The sequence below is a fragment of the Electrophorus electricus genome, chromosome 12 (assembly GCF_041902795.1).
Source record: "Electrophorus electricus isolate QZ-2024a chromosome 12, ASM4190279v1, whole genome shotgun sequence".
NCBI classification, from domain to species: domain Eukaryota; kingdom Metazoa; phylum Chordata; class Actinopteri; order Gymnotiformes; family Gymnotidae; genus Electrophorus; species Electrophorus electricus.
Genome location: NC_137508.1, coordinates 26,760,001 through 26,780,257, shown reverse-complemented (window position 1 = coordinate 26,780,257; position 20,257 = coordinate 26,760,001). Strand labels below are relative to the sequence as shown.

Sequence of the window (20,257 nt, the reverse complement as noted above, 5' to 3'; positions counted from 1 at the left end):
CACTGATCTGGAAGACAAACTAATTAATGCATCACCACACCAGCATTCAATATCTGTCAAAGACCAATACTAAACAGACATTGCTGTGGGTATTTTAAGCCATCAGGCCTTGATGGATTAAAGACTATGACAGCAAAATGTGTTGCACACACCACTGCTGTTTGTGAGAAATGCCATGCAATTTCTAATGACCGTGAGTAACCCCAGCATAGAACTGCAGCCTGGTTTTAGAATGTTCTACAAAAACACCAACAAATCCCAGCATTCCAACAAATCCCATCATTCCAGAACTGCAGCTTGGCTTTAGAATGTTCAAGAAAAACACCAACAAATCCCAGCATTCCAGAACTGCAGTTTGGCTTTAGAATGTTCTAGAAAAACACCAACAAATCCCAGCATTCCAACAAATCCCATCATTCCAGAACTGCAGCTTGGCTTTAGAATGTTCAAGAAAAACACCAACAAATCCCAGCATTCCAGAACTGTGGCTTGGATTTAGAATGTTCTAGAGAAACTGAAATGTCATGAACCAGTGTGAGTGGAGGAGATGGTTCTAAAGCAGAGGTAATGAGGTCTCCCTGTCCTAGGAGTCCCTAGTCCCCCTACAAAGTGAGTGAGTGGTCAGCCAGTCACTACAGCAGGAGAGGCTGTGCGTTACCGTGAGGATGCCAGCGAGGTTGCCAGGGTGTGTAAAACAACACGTGTGGAAAAAAAAATGCATTATGAGAAAATACATTACTAAAGATGTTCAGATACTATTAACAATATTTGAGCTAAAAAAGCAGTATAAAGTTTTAACTGTTTTTCAGTAACGTGGGGTGACAGACTTGATTTCACTTTCCCAGAGATTTCAGCTGATGTGCGAGGCTACATCTGAATGAACATAGAGGGTTACTATCCAACACCTGGAAGAGAGTTCAAAATCCAGGCCAGATTCTGGAAATCCCAGCTGGGAATGTCCAGCAGTATCTTAAGACAGTTTAGGCCATGGAATTTATATTCCAATGATACCGATAAACATCTTTTGGTAAAGATTGGCATCCTTCTCTAATCTGCAAAGGTGTTGGAGCACTAAATCTGTCTCCATCAGGCCAACACGCACGCACGCACGCACACACGCACACACGCACACACACACACACACACACAGCCTCCTCTATTGTCTTAAATAACTTTTTTTGTGTTGTTGTTAATTTATTTTCCATTAACCTCCCACCAGGGTTGCGTAACAGGCATACATCAATACATTCACCAGAAGGAGCAACTTCCAGCTAATTTCTTTTAAGCATGTATGTAAAATAATATTAATAACAAAATAAGGCTTCTCAAAGTTTTGCCCTCCCCAAACGAGAAGCAGAGCTGTCACCACGGAGATCGACCGTTCTGAATCTACAAACCTCCACCACCTCCCCCAGGCAGGAACTTAGCATATCCAAAGAGCAAAGAGACAAATTAGCTTTGTAATGGTTGGCGTGCCACTAGTTCTCCACACAGCAGGACAGCAAGGTGGCAGGCTCACAGTATAGCCCGAATTAATGAATGTCCTCACCTGTGGTACCACAGAACACAGAACATGCACTGGGCACTAGCATGAGCAACTGCTACTGGGCAGCACATGCCTGAAGGAGATGATGGCATCAGTCCTCTGCATGCACGCGCGTACGCACGCACACACAAAGAAAAGAACGCACACACACACACAGCTGCATGGTGGAGATGATTGCATCAGTCCCCTATACACACACACAGCTGCATGATGATGGTATCAGTCCCCTACACACACACACACACACACACACACACACACACACACATCATCATCTCCACCATGCAGCTGTATCAATCTCCTACACACAGACAAACACACGCACAGTTACATGGTGGCGATGATGGCACACACATCCAAATTACTTTACATATTACATATGAGGTGATAACCTGGAGATTTTCCAGGCGTTAAGCACTCATGAGACAACGTGACAACTACATACATTGAAGGCACTTTGTAAAGGCAACTCTGGGAACTCCATCACCTTCCACTGATCATCCACTGAAACACGCTCACACAGGACACTGAGTGTAGATCACCTTGGGGGTTTTTTTGTGCTCAGAGCAGGTTCCCCTCAGCTCGAAGCAGACATTCCAGAAGACTGGGAATGGCAGGTCTGTGTGCTCTTCATCACAGAGGGTTTTTAATGATCAGAACTCACTTTTAATGACCAGGGTTTTACAGACCCATTGAAGGAAGCTGTTAGCCTAACTTGCACACAGACACGGTCTGATGTTCATGTATGAACACCCCACCCCGTGGACTGCTATTAGCATTTCTTCCATGGAAGATTCTCCCTCTTTATGTCTCTCTCTCTCTCCCTCTCTCTCTCTCATTCCCTTGAGTGAAACCAAAAAGTTTGAGGTTGGACAAAGGCAGTCTTTGAGAAGTCTTTATCAGTCCTCACTGGCTGGGAGCTCAGACTCCACCACCTGCTGGCAAGCACAGCATGGACACACCAACACTCTCACTTTGAAACCAACTTTCTCTCCCTCGCTCTCTCTCTCCTTCTCTCCCTCGCTCTCTTTCTCCTTCTCTCTCCCTCTCCCTCTCCCTCTCTCTTTTCCCAGCTATGGGGAGCAGAGACAGAACCAATGAAAGGAGTGCAAATGACAGAAACGGAACACAAGCCGTCCACGAGCTTTAATGAGTCTGAATCCTCCAGCCTTTGTTTTTTTTCCCTCTCTCTCCACCTCGTCCTCTCCTCACACTGCTCTGGGCGCTGAGGGACTGCCGGAGCCACGCTACAGAGAGTCCGTATCTCGGCGGCGCTTGGCAGTGCCCAGGGGCGCCGCGGGAAGGAGGGAGACGGGTGGAGGTGAAGTGCTGCTACAGGAACGAGGCGTATGGAGATGATCTGGCTTCACCACCCAAACATGCCCACCCAATCCAGACTGTCCATCTCTCTCTCTCTCTCTCTCTCTCTCTCTCTCTCCCTCTCTCTCTCTCTCTCCTCAACAGCATGCCGTCTTTATTTCATTATCACCGGGTGCTAACCCGTGTGCGGCCTCTCTCTCATTGCAATGATTAATCTGTGTTGGGAAAACAACCAAACTCCCATGCATTTTGCCCTTAATTAACAAATTGCAATATATTATTAACTTGTCGAGCAAAGAAGGCTCTTCTGACTCATTTCCACAGCAGGGGCTCCTCGCGGCCGCTAACTGCATTTTTTGATGTGAGGCAGTTTGTTTCCATTTAGTCCTTCTGATTGAATTATTGAATTATTCTGCTGTTAACGTGGCCATTATGTTACAGGTGACAGTAAGTCGGATGCCCGCGATTAATTGGGCTCTCGCTCCGAAGAGGAGGAAGGCAGTCTTCGCTCGAATCGATGCGGCCGGATGTTCCTGCGCCGCGGAAAAGGTGACGGCCAGGTTTCTTCCTCGCGGGCGGGCGAGCGGTCTCCAAGCCCGCCACCTGGGAACGGAGGCTCTTCCTTTCAAATCCGCCCGCAATATTTATCGATCCAAACTGCACCCAACTAATTACCCCCAATTAGTGCACTCGCTGCTGTCAATGGTGGTGTGGCGGCCCGTTAAAATGCCCTGCCATTTGCTCCCTAATTGCTGACCTCCTTTCTGAGCAGCTGTGTCTGTGCTGTTGGCTGCCGCCGCCATGCTGCGCCTTTCATGAGGAGAAGGAGCCGCGCTCCGTGCCAAAGACGCTCCCAAGTCCTGGATGTGGGTGAGGCTGGGAGGCGGGGAATATCACGGAGCTGGAGGCAACCAGCAGAGGCTTGAAGTACCATGAGGGGCCAGAGCGGTAAAGGAACTATTGGGAAAAGAACTCCAGGTAGAAGAAGGGATATGTGCCCTGCCTGAACACACAGCGCCCCCCACAGGGTTACACGCTTACTGCAGGTAGAGCGTCAGCCCTGCGGCGAGACGGGGCCACCCCAGCTTCCACTGATGAACCCAGCAGGGTTTACAAGTTACATTTTGAGAGCCTGCTACACGGCTTCGGTGTAGCCGGGACGCAGAAGAGCAGCAGACAGACGGAAAAATAAGGAGAAGAGAGAGAGTGAGAGAGGAGAGAGAGAGAGAGAGAGCAAGAAAAAAAATGTTCCTTATCATGTTTTGTTATATGAAAAAATATTGTATTGGCTAGACAAGTCTAATGGAAGCAGAAAATCCTGAATAAGATTTCCTGCATTAAAAAGTTTATATACCGTAGACGCAGATTTTTTCCTCTCTCCCTCATTTAGTTTTTCCTGTAGTGAAAGCATTTTTATGGACGACTTTTTTGTTAGCTTGAACAGGGCTGATAGAAGCACAGCCCATTCTGCATAATTTTTTGGCAACAATTTAATTTGGCTACAGAGAGCACAAGAGCATGAGAGAAAGAGATGGAGAGAGAGAGAGAGAGAGACAGAGAGAAAGAAAGACACCGCATTGCCTAAGGAGAATTGAAATCGCAGACATCGGCAGGCAAATGTCAAGAGAGATGACACCGAAGAGTCATCAACCACTTCAGAGCTCATTTTCATATAATTAACTGGAATGCCAAAAAAATACAAAAAAAACCCTAAAATGTGGGTTACAGCAAAGAAATGGGAATATGCAGTTGGGGATGATGCTACTGTTCACGGAGGTGTAGTGCAAAGTGAGGAAGTCCTTCGCTGACGGAGTAGGGGGCTGCACCTCTGCTCTGTACGGAGCCCAGCCTGGGGCTACCGGATCAAAGCGGCGTGTAATGACCACGGCGTCTGATTCACGCGCGGCGCTGCCAAAAAGCTCCGCGCGCAAACCAGGCCAAAACACCCCCCCCCCCAAAAAAAAAAAACCCACACCACTCAGACTGTTTTTTTTTACTTTGTGATGAACACGTTTTAATCTGCAGAGAGAGTGGATGTTTTCTTCTCTCCACTCCTCCCCGCTTTTCTTGATCGAACGCGAAAAAGGAAAAGAAAAAGAAAAGCGGAAGAGCAGCTGAAAGCCGTTTCAAAACGCGGCACTCTCAGGCAGTCAAACGCGATTTCCTCTTAATTTCAGGCCCATTCTTAATTTCAATTCGCCAGCAGAAACACCGTCCATGCTCTATTACGCCACCCACCAAAGCCGGCTTTACGCGAGGAAGCACTACCTTGCCGAACGCCCAGCGGACAACACCTTTAATTACCTTTTAAGTCTATTAATACTCATGCTTGGCGGGTTTGTGAGCCAATTACGCCATTGTTAGTGCTATCAGCTTCTGCCATTCGTGACCCGGCCCTTGTGAGTCACCTACGTGGCCGATAATTAATCTCTCATCCACACAGTCTCCATGTGTTAAAAAGGCAGTGAGGTGCTAAAATCCTCTCCTACCCAACAGCCCGAGGCTGTGTGGTCACCGATTGGTCAAGGGGGATTACCGCTTAAGGCTCCTGATTGGCTATTTGGTTAAATCTGCTTAAATAAATACATGGATAAAAAAACAGGAGGGCGGTCGTCCAGGGAATGATACTATGGCATTCAGAGGATTCATTAATCGGAAAAGTTTCCAGTAAAACCTTCTGTTCCCTGGCTCCCGTATCAACGGGTGACTCTGGACTGGCCGACTTCACACTGCTTGCCCGGTGGATAAACCGAGGACCGGCACAGACACGGTATCCGCGTGAATTCTGTACGGACCGCACTGACAAATTTGAGAAGGCGTTTAGTGTTCGTTAACACAACGCACGTTGCTTTAGCACGGCATGCTTGAGTACTTTAAATCGACAGAACATTCTGTCCGGGAGGGGAGCAAGGCAGGAGAATGCCTCAGCGCTGAAACAACAGCATCTCCGAGCGAGGCGGGAGTTTGCCGGTTAGACAGCTGCACGACTGAAGTGAGGAACCAGCGGGGCTTTAATGGCTTCCGCGGAGCAGTGAGCAATGGCACCGCCCTGCTGGACGGAGGGTGTAAGCCCCCCCCCCCCCGGCTGCTCCATTATGGCTCGAATCAATGCACAGCTGTAAGGTGTGAAGGGTGGTGGGAGGGGCCCTGGAGGCTCGACAGGCACCCCAGAAGGCCCCCCCACACACACACACACATTCACTTACAAAAATACCGCACACCCCCCTTATATGTTTTGCACACAGCACAGTGTAGCTTTCTCCAAAGCCAAACCAAGATGGCGGCTCCTTTCGGCTTGTTGTATGAGCTCTGAGATCAAGGAAAAAAAAACGCATTCCCTGTCCTGGTCTGTACACCGAGGCAACAGCAGCACAGAAGAGAAAACACACATACTCACATCTGTTAGAGTGCAGAGCGCAGCAAGTCTTTGACCTGTCACAGAAAGAAAGAAAGAATAAGGAATATGAGTAAGCTGTAATGTTGTAAACCGCAGATGTAGTGCCTGAGAAGGAAGTACAGATAAAACATTCCAGCAGTTATTAACCACCAAGGCAAGGTAGACTGCTCGAGTCACACCTCCTCGGCTAGAGACTCTTCTCCTCAGCACAGCGCCGAGACACGCCGGAGTACGGGAAGATGAGCGGCAAACGGGAAAGAACAAAGGAGAATTCACATGCAGGAGGCAAAGTGCCCTTCACAATTTACTCTGTAAAAGGCATTCAAATGATTACATCAGCGTTTCCCGTCTAGAGGATATACGAACCAAATGTGATGATACTGTACAACACTGAGCACCATGACTAAAACGAACAGTCTCCACAAACACTTCCTTGTAAAATGGAAAATGAGTGTTTTTATTTTTGTTTTTTTGTTTTTTTAAAGATATTCATTAAAGAAATACAGCACATACAGAAGTGTGTTCATTATAAGGGCCGACCCCTGAGCTACACCTGTCCTGATAACACAGCTATTATCCACTAATCAGAACATGTTTTGAAACTAGTACCTTCTACCTGCATTCTTATTTATAGAGTCGCTATTGTGCAGAATTAGTTTTTTTTTTTGTTGTTGTTTTTTTTTTTTACTTACATATACATATATATCAAATTAAAATTTAATGTCTTTTATGGACGGCATGTTTTTTAGCTTAATCAGTTAGACAGAAGCTGTTAACTTCTAGCTGGTGTATGTATAACTCATGTATATCGTAAAAACATACAGATATACATAATCAAAATACCATGAAAGTCTCTCTCTCCATATCAGTGCTTTTAATAAAGTACTGGGGTCCAGACCAGGTAGGATATGGTATACCATTACCTGAGTATCACGCCACACCCGTTTAACGAGATCACACACGGTTACCTGAGTATCACGCCACACCCATTTAACGAGATCACACACGGTTACCTGAGTATCACGCCACACCCGTTTAACGAGATTACACACAGTTACCTGAGTATCACGCCACACCCATTTAACGAGATCACACACGGTTACCTGAGTATCACACCACACCCATTTAACGAGATCACACACGGTTACCTGAGTATCACACCACACCCATTTAACGAGATCACACACGGTTACCTGAGTATCACGCCACACCCGTTTAACGAGATTACACACGGTTACCTGAGTATCACGCCACACCCGTTTAAGGAGATCACACACGGTTACCTGAGTATCACGCCACACCCGTTTAACGAGATCACACAGTTACCTGAGTATCACACCACACCCGTTTAACGAGATCACACAGTTACCTGAGTATCACACCACACCCGTTTAACGAGATCATAGTTACCTGAGTATCACACCACACCCATTTAACGAGATCACACACGGTTACCTGAGTATCACACCACACCCATTTAACGAGATCATAGTTACCTGAGTATCACGCCACACCCGTTTAACGAGAACACACACAGTTACCCGAGTATCACGCCACACCCGTTTAACGAGATCACACACAGTTACCCGAGTATCACGCCACACCCGTTTAACGAGATCACACACAGTTACCCGAGTATCACGCCACACCCGTTTAACGAGAACACACACAGTTACCTGAGTATCACGCCACACCCGTTTAACGAGATCACACACAGTTCCCTGAGTATCACACCACACCTGATTAACAAGATCAAACTAGAGGTCGTACTGGAAGAAAAAAAAAAAAAAAAAAAGTTAAATGCATAAAATTCAGGGCGACCAAAGCGCTCCCATCACAACAGGGCTGTTCAACCAGCACAAGTTTCTTATTATGAAGAAGAATGGATCTACATTAAGACCTGCAGAAGGCCTACTTCACACAGAAATCTCTGACCCTTGGAAAATCAACAGCAGAAAAACTATTTTATAATCGCCTGTAGCAAGCTAACTGGCGGACAAAAAGACACTTGTAAAATCACCAGTTCAGACTTGAATAGGCCAAGGGGTACCAGTGTCCAATCGTCCAGGAACAAGCCTCATCTTGAAAGGCGCACAGGGCAAAGACTATGAGAGGGAGAACACAGGCAGACGTCCAGAGCTCTGCCAGCATGCAGGGCGTTACTGGGCAGCGCCGAAGGACAGACCTGGGGGCACCGTGTTCGGGGAAGAAAAGGAGATCACATCTGGGGAATCAGGAAGGTTGCCGCGGGCATGCCGAACCGCTGCGGAGAGAATCTGGCTGAGGAAAGCGTCCGGGAAGGACGAGAAAACGTGACGCTCGAGCCGAGTGGAGAAGGACGTTCGTGTTAAAATTAGGTGAGTTTTGGCTCCACGCACGGGGCGTTAGCACCACGGCACACGTCTTCGAAGCGACGCGTGAGAGGGTTGGTGTGGGAGTGCACACGGAGAAAGCATGGCAAGCATCCGACACAAAGCACATCAGATCAGGACGGATCTGCTCAGAGGAAGTTTTTTTTTCCCCTCAAGTCCTGAGGAGATGTATAGAGAGAAGTCTAAGCCCCCAGTCTTATGCCACAGCACGGAGCCGTCCACTAAGGAAATTGCCCCTGAAAGTCAATTCTAGCCATCAGAGATTGCAAAATGTCTCCCATCCGGAATAATTGAATTTGGGGCTTAGATGATTAGGTCTGCCGTTTTTTAAACGCCCGAGCAAAGGTTTTAAGTCCCACCCTCAGCACCAACCAGACACACACACACACACACACACACACACACACACACACGGCAGAAGACTGCCTTCACTTATTTATTTAATTTAGCTTTTTCTTTGTTTATTTACTTGTAAATTTGTTTAGATATATTTAAAGGGTTCTTTAACCCTCTACCACGCGAAGGCGCCGTTCTGACCAGAGCTCTCGATTCATCACGCCCGGCGGTGGATTGAAGCTGACATATCACACACGGTGGTTTGTTATTGGGTAACAGCGACAGAGGCAAGGGGCGCTTTTCTGCTGCGCTGTCAAAAGAGAATGGAGACATTTAAAAACCTAAAGGTCAACAATAAATCAGTATCTGGAACACTGCCCCGAGGTGCGATTTGAGACAGCTCGCCGGGCGAAGAGAGGAGAGGAACGGATCTGTCTGCACAGAGTGAGCGGAGGGGAGAGGAAAAAGAGGAGAGAAAGATCGGGTTTATCAGTGCAGAGCGACGGCGAGCGCGACAGACTCTCGTGTCTTGGAGTGGCTCACCGTGTGGAAGCGTACACGTGTCAGAGGCCTTGTAAATGACTAGCGTCCACTTAAAGAGCGCAGGGCAGGCGTAGCAGACCACCGTCCTGCGTGAGCACCGCTCCGCATGTTCTAAACGCTAAAATACACAAAACAAATAAAGAAATACCAACGAGTCAGCAGGTTTACCGCCATCTCACTCTTCTGGAGTCCAGAAATGCAACTCGTGCTATAAAACGTAATTTCTACTATAAACGCTGGCGTTATTCAAAGGCACACCGGAGCAGAGCGTTGCAGTAATGCCTCCTTAAATATTGTGTGGAGCATTCCTACGGCAATTTCCTGTCAAAAGGAAAACGTGCTATTTCACTCTAAGTGCCCTGGACAACAGCAGCCAGCTATGCAGCGCTGCATTATCACAACTGTTTGTCAACACCAGCCTTAACGAAGGCGTGTAAATTAGCTTCATTAAAACGTAATTGGTCGAGAATGTCTAGGCAGCCAAAAGTTTGGCTCGTTCGTAGGTACACAGTTATTTTGCCTCTCTGGTTCTCGAAGTGCAAAACCGTAGACGAGTGCCGGTGCTCACCACACTGTGACAAACCCCTCTCTCCCTTCATTGGCTGGCGAAGAAGCACTTTGTAGCTTTTAAAAGTCATTAGAAGCCTCCAGACTACATGCTTTCACCGAGCTGGGTGCTAATGAGCAACGGGTCTGGTCTCTTCCCCACGCTGCCAGAAACGTGAGGTCTTTACCGTGGTGAAAAGGCTCTGATCACACCCTCGCACAACAGACCCATTTTCCTTGGCCAGTGTCGGAATTCAAACGAACGTTCCCTGTTCTCGCCTTGGCGCGAGGGTAAAAGTGGCCGTGGACACGGCAGCTGCTCGAGAAGAGCGCTGCCATCACTGCTCAACCGCTCCGGCCACGTCGTCTCGCGGTTCTTCGTGGGGAAGTCACCCCTAGGCCAGACAGGATAATAGGAGGGAAGTGTTCTCCGGGGTTAACTTCATTTTCGCTCTCACATCCAGCAGACCGCAGGACAGCCGCGCTGCGCCGCTCGTAAGGAACAGCTAGTTTCCAATAAAGCAGTGGGATTCTGGGTAACCCGCTCCAACCCTTTGAGGGGCCTCTGGGAAGGGTGAAGGAGGAGGCAGGAACAAAGGAAATCTCAGGAAAATCACCTTTTTATGACTGAGATCAGGCGCGGTACAGCGGCAGGCAGGTAACTAACGCTCACAATAACCAGAGAGGCAAAGCAGACACACCAGAGCAGAACCCTGGCAGCCTGGATTTACTCCACACTGAAAAAGAGAATCAATTTCGACACGCCGATTTCCAAACACGCCCGTCTACGTCAGATACCCACTCGCTCATTCTTAACAGCAAGTTGACCCACGCAGGAGTAGAGGAGTCTTCTGGACAAGGCCACTACCTCATGACAAATACAGATACACTTTGCTGCAAATCACATTTTTTAAATGGAAAAAACACCAATTTTGTGCTTGTTCTCTAGAACTCTTCCCCTCAGCACTGATAAAGTTTTCCGATATCGATGCTTTTCCAAAGTTCTGGAAATGTGGCTATTGTAACAACAAAAAATTAAGTAAATAAACATTTAATCGATTCAATTATTTAAACATTTTCAGAACAATTATGAAATAACTTTTACACACCTTGTGCAGTGCACAGCTAAGCTAACACATCAGCTCACAAGTGTTTCCTGGGTCAAAGAGTATGTGGGTCTACGACAGAGGGAACAGGCTGCTCCACTCAGGTGCTGCTACCTACTACACCAGCAGGTCCAGAGATCAGATGTTTGGTGAGGTTTCCATGCTGTTTCTAATGGAGGGTGGAGAAAACCTCGCCCTCCTTCCCTCGACAGGGGAACACGGCCAGGCACAACCTCAGCGACCCATGGAAACGAAGGGCAGATCGGAGCTGGGAGAGTCAGAGGCGAATGTCCCCTGGGAGACGGAGGCCCCCGCAGGGCTGAGTGGCGCGCTCTCGCACAGGGACGGAGTCGCCATCGTTCCTTTTAGGAGTTGTAATCAAACAAGCATTGGCAGACCACTCATGGTTTTATGAATCGCCACGGCAACAGGCAGTCTGTGATTTATGTACAGTGAACACAAACGTACACAGGTATGCGCACGTGCATGTACACAAGAACTCTTCAGCGTTCGGCTGGTTTGAACAGGGCATGGTGGCATTAAGCGATTATTGTCCTGCACTGTGTGCGTGCGTGCGTGCGTATGTGTGTGTGCGCGCGCGTGTGCGTATGTGTGTGTGTTTGTGTGTGTGCATGCGTGTGTGTGTGTGCATGCATGCGTATGTGTGTGTGTGTGTGTGTGTGTGTGTGTGTGTGCGCGCATGTGTGCGTATGTGTGTGTGTTTGTGTGTGTGTGCATATGTGTGCGTGTGTGTGCGTGCGTGCGTGTGTGCGTACATGTCCGCGTGTGCGTGTTTCTGTGTGTGCATGTGTGTACGTGTGTGTGCGCGTGCATATGTGTGTGCGTGTGTGTGTGTGTGCATGCGTGTGTGTGCGTGTGTGTGTGTGTGTGTGTGTGTGTATGTGTGCGTGTGTGTGTGTGTGTGCGTGTGTGTATGTGTGCGTGTGTGTGTGTATGTGTGCGTGTGTGTATGTGTGCGTGTATGTATGTGTGTGCACGTGTGTGTATGTGTGCACGTGTGTGTGTGTGTGCAAGTGTGTGTGTGCGCGTGTGTGTGTGTGTAGGTTTGGTCGTTGTTTCTCTGTCCAAGCTTGCCTGTTCCAGTGTTCCATCTGTGTGACAGGCGTGGTTAAGGCCTTTAGCTGTGACAGCGTCGCACTGCATTCCCCCCCCACGTCTGCGCCAGAGTGCAGCACTCTGCTTTTGTCCTCTTCACACGGACAGTACCACGACAGGGGTTGTGGGGGGGGGAGTTAAGGGGGAGCAGCGAAAGAAGAGAATTAGAAGACATTGATTTCTTCAGCAGAACACCTCAGACAAAAATCTACCTCAGAGAGCAAAGGCGGGGAAATCGTTACGGCCTCATGCTGCTTCCGAGTGAAAAGGATGCACATAATGTGGACACAGCAAAGGTATGAGGAGTGCAGGCAAAGGTCGCACGATGCATCACTTGTTCACCACCATCACGATACCGGCTTTTGTCACAAAGGGGCTGCGATACGCATTTACAAATGACTTTTTTTTTTTTTTTTTTTATGTGTGTGGTTAGCAACGTGACCATATGTCCTAAATAAGTGTTCAGGTGAGCAATGGTACTGACAAGATACAACAAGTTGAAAGGTTTGGTCAACGGAAATAGTTTTGCTCAAAATACTGACCATCAGTCATTAACCAATGACACGTCAATGTACCCAGATGCAAAAAGGGCACACCACATTACAACCCCAACAACATCATAATGTAATCGTGGTATAATGCTCTGTCCAACTAAAGAGGAAGTGCAAGCAGCTGTGAGACAGCAGGGCTCACAAGAACTGACTCAGAATCACTGACTCAGAATCACTGACTCAGTGGCCTGTTGTGAAACCGTCACCCCTGACACCATCACTCCCGACGCTTGGCTCCGTGTGCTCGTTGACCCTTGACCCACAGAGCCCGGCTAATGGCCGGCGTTTGGGGTAAGAGCCGCTTCACGGGAAGCGAATGATTAATTAGGCTGAAGGCTTTGAAGCCAAGTGCTCCTGGGGTGGACAACGTTCGGTTCACACGAGCCAAGATGCCCACTGGGTGACAAGGCTAATATTAATGTCCTGCCGTCTCTCTCTTTTAAGGAAGTGAAATTTAATAAATGATGAGTCTAAGGACATGTACAGAAGGAGAGATGACATTGTCTTGATCTTGGGGAGGAAGTGGCTCGAGTAATTTGCTAAAATGACAGCAGAGCAGAACATCCGTCTCTGTTCCCCCTCCACTACGGCTTTTGCCCCTTCCTCTCGCCTGCGTTTCCTAGGAGATGGAGCCATGGAGAGAGAGAGAGGGAGAGAGAGAGAAAGAGAGAGAGACCGCGCACAGCGGAGTTGGGCAGGGATGAGGTCTCTCTTCCTTTGGTCGTCTGACAGACAACAGAAAGAGAAATTATAATTTGGCTTCCAGTGCACCAGATGAACACCAACACACCACGCAGTGGCCATAATGCGCACTAATGTGGAGCAGCTGTATCGGAGTACACGCCCCGCCTCGGGTGTGGGAGGACTGATCCTGGTACAGCCGTGCACCTTTGGGAAAAGCAGATGGAAGGCGTGGGAGAGAACGGAAGACAACCCGACTCTGGGAGCAAAAGGCGAGACGTTGAACGCAGCCCTAATGCACAGCATCTTAAAGAAACATTTCTAAAGTATTTCTAGAACATTTTTAAAGCATTTCTAACACAAGACCGTTCTGATTTGGGTTGTTTTGTTTTGATTTTTTCACCTGAAAATATAATCAAATCACAAAATTCAAAATTATTGGTCAAAAAAAGAGAATCAAAATATTTTACAAATTGTATTTTTAAATTGCATATCACTGACCAAATGTAGTAAAATGTGTCAGTCAGCTAAACGGCTGTGCTTGCAAACAAGCCAGTCACATGATTGAATTGGCTTGTGGAAAACAACTCACTCACCACTTTAATTCATAAAAACTCCCTTTATCTGAGTCTTAACGTCAGAGAAAAACAGCTCACCTCTACTTAGAAAAGGGCATAAACTTGGGGGCAGTAGTAGCTGAGTGGTTAAGCTTGACTAGTAAACAGAAGGTTGCCAGTTCAGGTCCCCACTGTTGGGCCCCTGAGCAAGACCCTTAACCCTCAATTGCTCAAAGCTGTAGTCAGGTCATAATTGTAAGTTATGGCAAAAGAGACAGATAAATGCTGTTAAACATAAAACCAATTTAGGCAATGAAGTAATGTTTTATGAAAGAGTTCTTGGTCATTCATGTCTTTCTCCAAGAGCGCCAATGTGTTGTTGGATTATCCAGAATAGCTGTATAATCACTGTTTTGTTTTAAACATCTGTTGTGTTGTGAAAAGCTTTTAAAAACGTTCAAATCCTGAGCACAAAAGCAGCGTCAAAACCTTTAATGCCATTTAAATTTGTATGTCAATGCAGTGGTGACATTTTAAAAATGGATGCGAGGGCCCTGCACCTAGAAGAGTCTCAGAGAGGCCCTTTAATCACGGCCCAGAGAGGCCCTTTAATCACGTCTCCAGAGACGTGCTCGCTGCTCTGAGTCAGGACAGGAGAGCCCCCCCTTCTTGAGATCACCACCACCATCGCTCACTCACTCACCGACAGGAGCGCACGCAAACACAGGCGCGTGCACTCTTTCACATACACGGCACATGAGTTAATGTGGCAGACTAATGAAGTGAGCTGATGGACGTTTCTGAGCAGACGCCGCACACTCACTTATCTGACCTGCCACACAAGCAAACGAACAGCCACCCTAACGGTGCCAGCGTCCCGTTGCTCAGTCGCCGGGCCTCGAGCTAATGTCCACCGCACCGCCATCCGTCAGCAAGGCCGCGCCCGGTCACGTCCCGTCACACACAGCAGCGGCAAACGTCACTCTGGGTTAGAGGCTGGGGGCAGACCTGCACACAGGCAGCGTTTGTGTGCTGGTGCTGTGAAAACAGGACCGTTGCGTGGTTGCTTTTAATAAAAACGATACTACAGCTCAGTGGGGCATCATTGTGGTTATTATTATTATTGATCGAAACAAACAGGAGTGATAAGTGCTCACGAAGAAATAAAAGGTAATGTGAACGATGTGGAGACAACTAGCATTAGATCTTCTTTTGAGTTAAAGCTAAAGTTAAAGCTTTACTAAGAGTAAACAGAGAAAAGAAACAGGCCGTGGCCTTAAAACAAGTCTGGACATAATCTTCCATTGTCAACTTATCGAGTGTTACAATCAATGGCAACACCAGCCTGTAAAGATTTTAGGTGTTGGATTTAGCTGAGAAGGCTTGACTGTGTGTGTGTGTGTGTGTGTGTGTGTGTGTGTGTGTGTGTGTGTGTGTGTGTGTGCGTGCGTGCGTGCGTGCATGTGTGTGTGTGTGTGCGTGCATGCGTGTGTGTGTGTGTGTGTGTGTGTGTGTGTGTAGGGCCTAGGTCTCCTCATAGCCTCCATACCATGGTGAGACTGTGTGAGCTCTTTGAAAAGAACAGATACAAAGAAACAGGACACGAGTAAGTGATGGAGAGAGAGAGAGAGAGAGAGAGAGAGAGAGAGGGGGACAGAACTACAGAAAAAGAGGGAGAAAGTGAAAGAGAGAAAAAAAAGGAAGTGAACAGGATGCGTCTGTTCTGCCTGTTTGTTTCCTAGCACCCAGAACTCTTCTCCACAACTCTGTAACTACTGTGAATTGTTGTCATCTTAATGGTATGTGTGGTCTCCAAGAGAGGCTCAGTCCCTCCGAGAACCAGTGCCGTGGTTCCTGTAAATCCCCGGGCCTTGAAAAGCAGTGCACTTTCCTTAACAGGTACACAACAGCGGCCTATCAAAGGCCAGTGCCAACTATACAGGCTAGTGGAAGAGCTCACATCCCAAAGTCCCCTTGTGGCTGGAGCCATGGGACAGAACTGGCCGTGTATTTAGACGCATTCATTAGCACTTTAAAATATTATTCTGGGTTAAAAATAAACGGAGATGAAAACGGATTTTGGGGGTAGCGTGTGGCATTAATAGGGAATATCCGATTCTCCACGTTTGCTGGAGGCCGATTCAGGGACTCTGTGGCATGTGTACCAGGCTGAGACAGGGCGGGTACCTGGATGGGCACTGCACTAAATCCGCACGACCTTTCCTGGCCGTCGAGCTGTGGAGAGAGGGGCCTCTTGTGAAGAGTTCGAAGTGTGCGGGCTTCGGGGCAGCGGGAGGAGGCCAGCTGGCTGGAGGACGGACCCCGGGCAGAAGGTCAAGGGGGTCAAAAGGTCGAGCCCTGCGCTTCTCTCTGAGCAGCTGCTCACTCCCAAAACATTCGGTGCTGATAAAAAAAAAAACATTGTGAAAAAAAATATCACTCCTGCTCAATCTTCATGGGCAGCGAGTGTCACGTGGGGGCGGTGTGTGCGAGTGTGTGAGGACTGACCCTGCCAGGGGCTCCCATAACTCCCGTTATCTGACAGACCGAGCAGCTTCCCTCTGACTTTGACACGTCGCTGATGGCCATCAGCACTTTGACCAGGGGTCACATAAAGATGTGCGGTACATAGAAGCTGGGCTGCCCAAACCAACCTGCTCCCAGCGTACCGCTGACGAATGGGACAGATGGAGAGAGAGAGAGCGAGAGAGAGCGAGAGAGAGAGAGAGAGAGAGAGAGAGATGAAGAGAAAGATAATGCGAATTGCCAGTATTGTCCGCAAGGCATTTTGAGAGACAGGCAACCAGAATGGAGGAAAGAGCAGGCAAACAGAGAGCAGAATCAAAACAAAGACAGAGTGGAGACAGAGATTATGGGATACAGACATTACTGAGCACAGAGGCAGAGATTACAGGATAAAAACATTACTGAGGGCCGAGGCAGAGATGAAAGACATTACTGAGGGTGGAGGCAGAGATTAAGGGATAATAACATTACTGATCAGAGAGGCAGAGATTATGCGATACAAACATTACTGAGTACGGAGGCAGAGATTATGGGATAAAGGCAGCAATTTTATTCTGATCTCAAACCTGCACAAAAAGCCTGCACAAAAAGCCTCATCACGAACCTACAGTATCGCTCGCCACACATCACCATGCAAATTACAGCACTGCAAAAGATGGAGGCAGAACTCTCTCTGCTGGAAAAGGACACCCAGCGAAACTGAGCGAGAGTCAACAGTACCGCCACACAGACGACAGAAATGGCATTGTTTACCACACCTCTGAGGGAGGCAGTTCCCACTGTGGTTCAGACAGGAAACGGAGCACACCAGTGCAAGCTAACCAGCACCAACAAACACTGGGGCTGTGGATGGGAACTGGGACTGGGACTGCTTGCCCCTTTATTCTGAGAGACTCATTTGCCAGTCGGTTATATTCCAGAACATTCTAAAGTCAGCTGTGGACATCAGAGACTTTCTTATTGCAGAATAATTTGTTGTTGTGTTACAAGTTCAGGCCGATACACACCTCACACTCACCATCACTCACACCCTTCATGACCTATATAAACACACCTCACACTCACCATCACTCACACCCTTCATGACCTATATAAACACACCTCACACTCACCATCACTCACACCCTTCATGACCTATATAAACACACCTCACACTCACCATCACTCACACCCTTCATGACCTATATAAACACACCTCACACTCACACCCTTCATGACCTATATAAACACACCTTACACTCACCATCACTCTCACACCCTTCATGACCTATATAAACACACCTTACACTCACCATCACTCTCACACCCTTCATGACCTATATAAACACACCTCACACTCACCATCACTCTCACACCCTTCATGACCTATATAAACACACCTCACACTCACTATCACTCTCACCCTTCATGACGTTTATAAACACACACCTCAAACTCACCATCACTCACCCTTCATGACGTTTATAAACACACTCACACCCTTCATGACGTTTATAAACACATGCCTAACATTCACCAACACACTCACACCCTTCACGACCTATATAAACACACACCTCAAACTCACCATACCCCACCCTTCATGACGTTTATCAACACACGCCTAACACTCACCAACACACTCACACCCTTCATAACGTATATAAACACACCTCACACTCACCAACAGTCTCACACCCTTCATGACGTTTATAAACACACGCCTAACACTCACCAACAGTCTCACACCCTTCATGACGTTTATAAACACACCTCACACTCACCAACACTCTCACACCCTTCATGACGTTTATAAACACACGCCTAACACTCACCAACACTCTCACACCCTTCATGACGTTTATAAACACACGCCTAACACTCACCAACACACTCACACCCTTCATGACGTATATAAACACACACCTCACACTCACTCTTACCAGTTTGCTAGTCTAAATACATATCCTTATTCAACTGGACTTCCGAGCTTTGGTGAAAATATTATAATTTTTATTAATGTGAAAACCTCTGCCCTTTGGACACTAACTCAATTCCTGTGGACACAAATAATAATAATAATAATAATAAGACTTTTACAAGAGGGCTTTAGTTCTACCTCCTGGTAAACTCTTTCCCTCTCTGCAGACTTGTTCAGCCAAGTAGTTACCAGTGAAGTTGTGTACTTTGAGCACTCTGGGTCACACTGTGAAGTGAACTGTTGTAATTGTGAACAAGAAAGGTGGTAGTTTTATAAAACCCTTCTGTCTCACCGCGGACCGATTCACTCAACCATCGGACCGCGGTTGACTGCCATGATGCATTCGCGTGCGCAAGCACTCGTTTGCAAGCGCAAAATCTGTCCATCATAGGGCATATGTGTGACGGCTGAGGTGTGTGTGTGGTGTGCACGCACTCTGGCTGCTGCAGAAAGATAACTCTGCCTGGTCTCCTTGCAGAGCGCATCTGGTATCTGTGAGTTTGTGGCCCTGTGTGCTGGTCCCGCGTGTGAGCGCTGTGTGCGGGGGGTGATCCCCGCAGACAGGCCTGTGATAGAGACGCGCTGCAACGAACCTGACACTCCTGATACCACGACGGAGGGACGCGACAAAGGCCGTCTTAAATAAGGAGAGAGGGAGACATGCAAGAGGGGAGAAAGAAAGAAAGAGTCAGAGACAGACAGATAAAAGAGTGATAGAGAGCTAGAGAGAGACAGACGGATAGCTAGAGAGTCAGAGAGATGAGTAAACAGCAGATGGACAGACAGTAAATGAGGGATGGAGATTGTGGGGTGTTTGGCGCTAATGACTTTCCCTTTGGGCAGAGGCGGGAGTCTCCTCCGATCGGAACGCTCACACAGAGAGATGAAGTTGCTGCCGTTATTATTACTGGGAGAGCAGAGGCACTTTGGTTCTGGAACCCGACGCCGCCGCCACCCTCCGATTCTGGAAAACCTCCGCGCCTGCCTGTCGTCCAGCAAGCGCATCTGACAATCACAGCTCCAGGGCAGAGAAGGGGGCGCGAACGGCAGGAAAGCGGCGGAATATGAGACAGGAATGAAAGGAATGAAACAAACAAACAAACAAACAAACAAACAAACAACAACAACAGCAGCAGCAACAAAACAACACCACCACCACCCGGTGCAGGTGCTCCATGCCAACTGGAAGGGAGGGGTAGTGAATCCGTAATGGCTTTTTAATGTTTATGAATTTGGAAAGAGAACTTTGTGATGAGGAGCTGTTGGAATTTGTAAGGTGAAGCCGGCGTTTACGTCTGATGTTTCGTGCCCTGGCGAGGGGAGACTAGCAAGTGATACCGAGGGGGAGGAACACAGCTAGAGTGTTTTATGTGTAACGCGCCATGCTGAGCCAATCTATAGGCTTAATAATTTATGAGATTTACAGCTTCAGCGCTGCCTTAATACAATCAGGCATTAACCACCTTTACCGCGCCGTGTCCGATATGCCGGGGAAGTGACTTATACGTAGCGTCAGCAGACGCACTACGCGGACACGCCGGGAGCATCCGAGCTCTTCACAGAAGCCCTACCATTAACTCCTACCACGGACTTTAATTCACTAGTTCATGCACATAAATTATTAATAATATAACAGATAGACGGATAGAGGCAGTAAAGGTGTACAGAAAGCTGCATCTCGGATGTATGGCAGCATTTAA

The 20,257-nt window shown here is 47.8% G+C and overlaps 1 long non-coding RNA gene across 1 annotated transcript in view; it reads right to left on the bottom strand.

The window, feature by feature from the left end:
* LOC145660253 (uncharacterized) overlaps nucleotides 1-20,257 on the bottom strand; it is a 276,813-nt gene that overhangs the window by 174,357 nt on the left and 82,199 nt on the right. The window contains exon 3 of the long non-coding RNA XR_014126495.1: nucleotides 6,264-6,298. This is a non-coding gene — a long non-coding RNA (uncharacterized LOC145660253). The remainder of the gene's footprint in view (nucleotides 1-6,263; nucleotides 6,299-20,257) is intronic.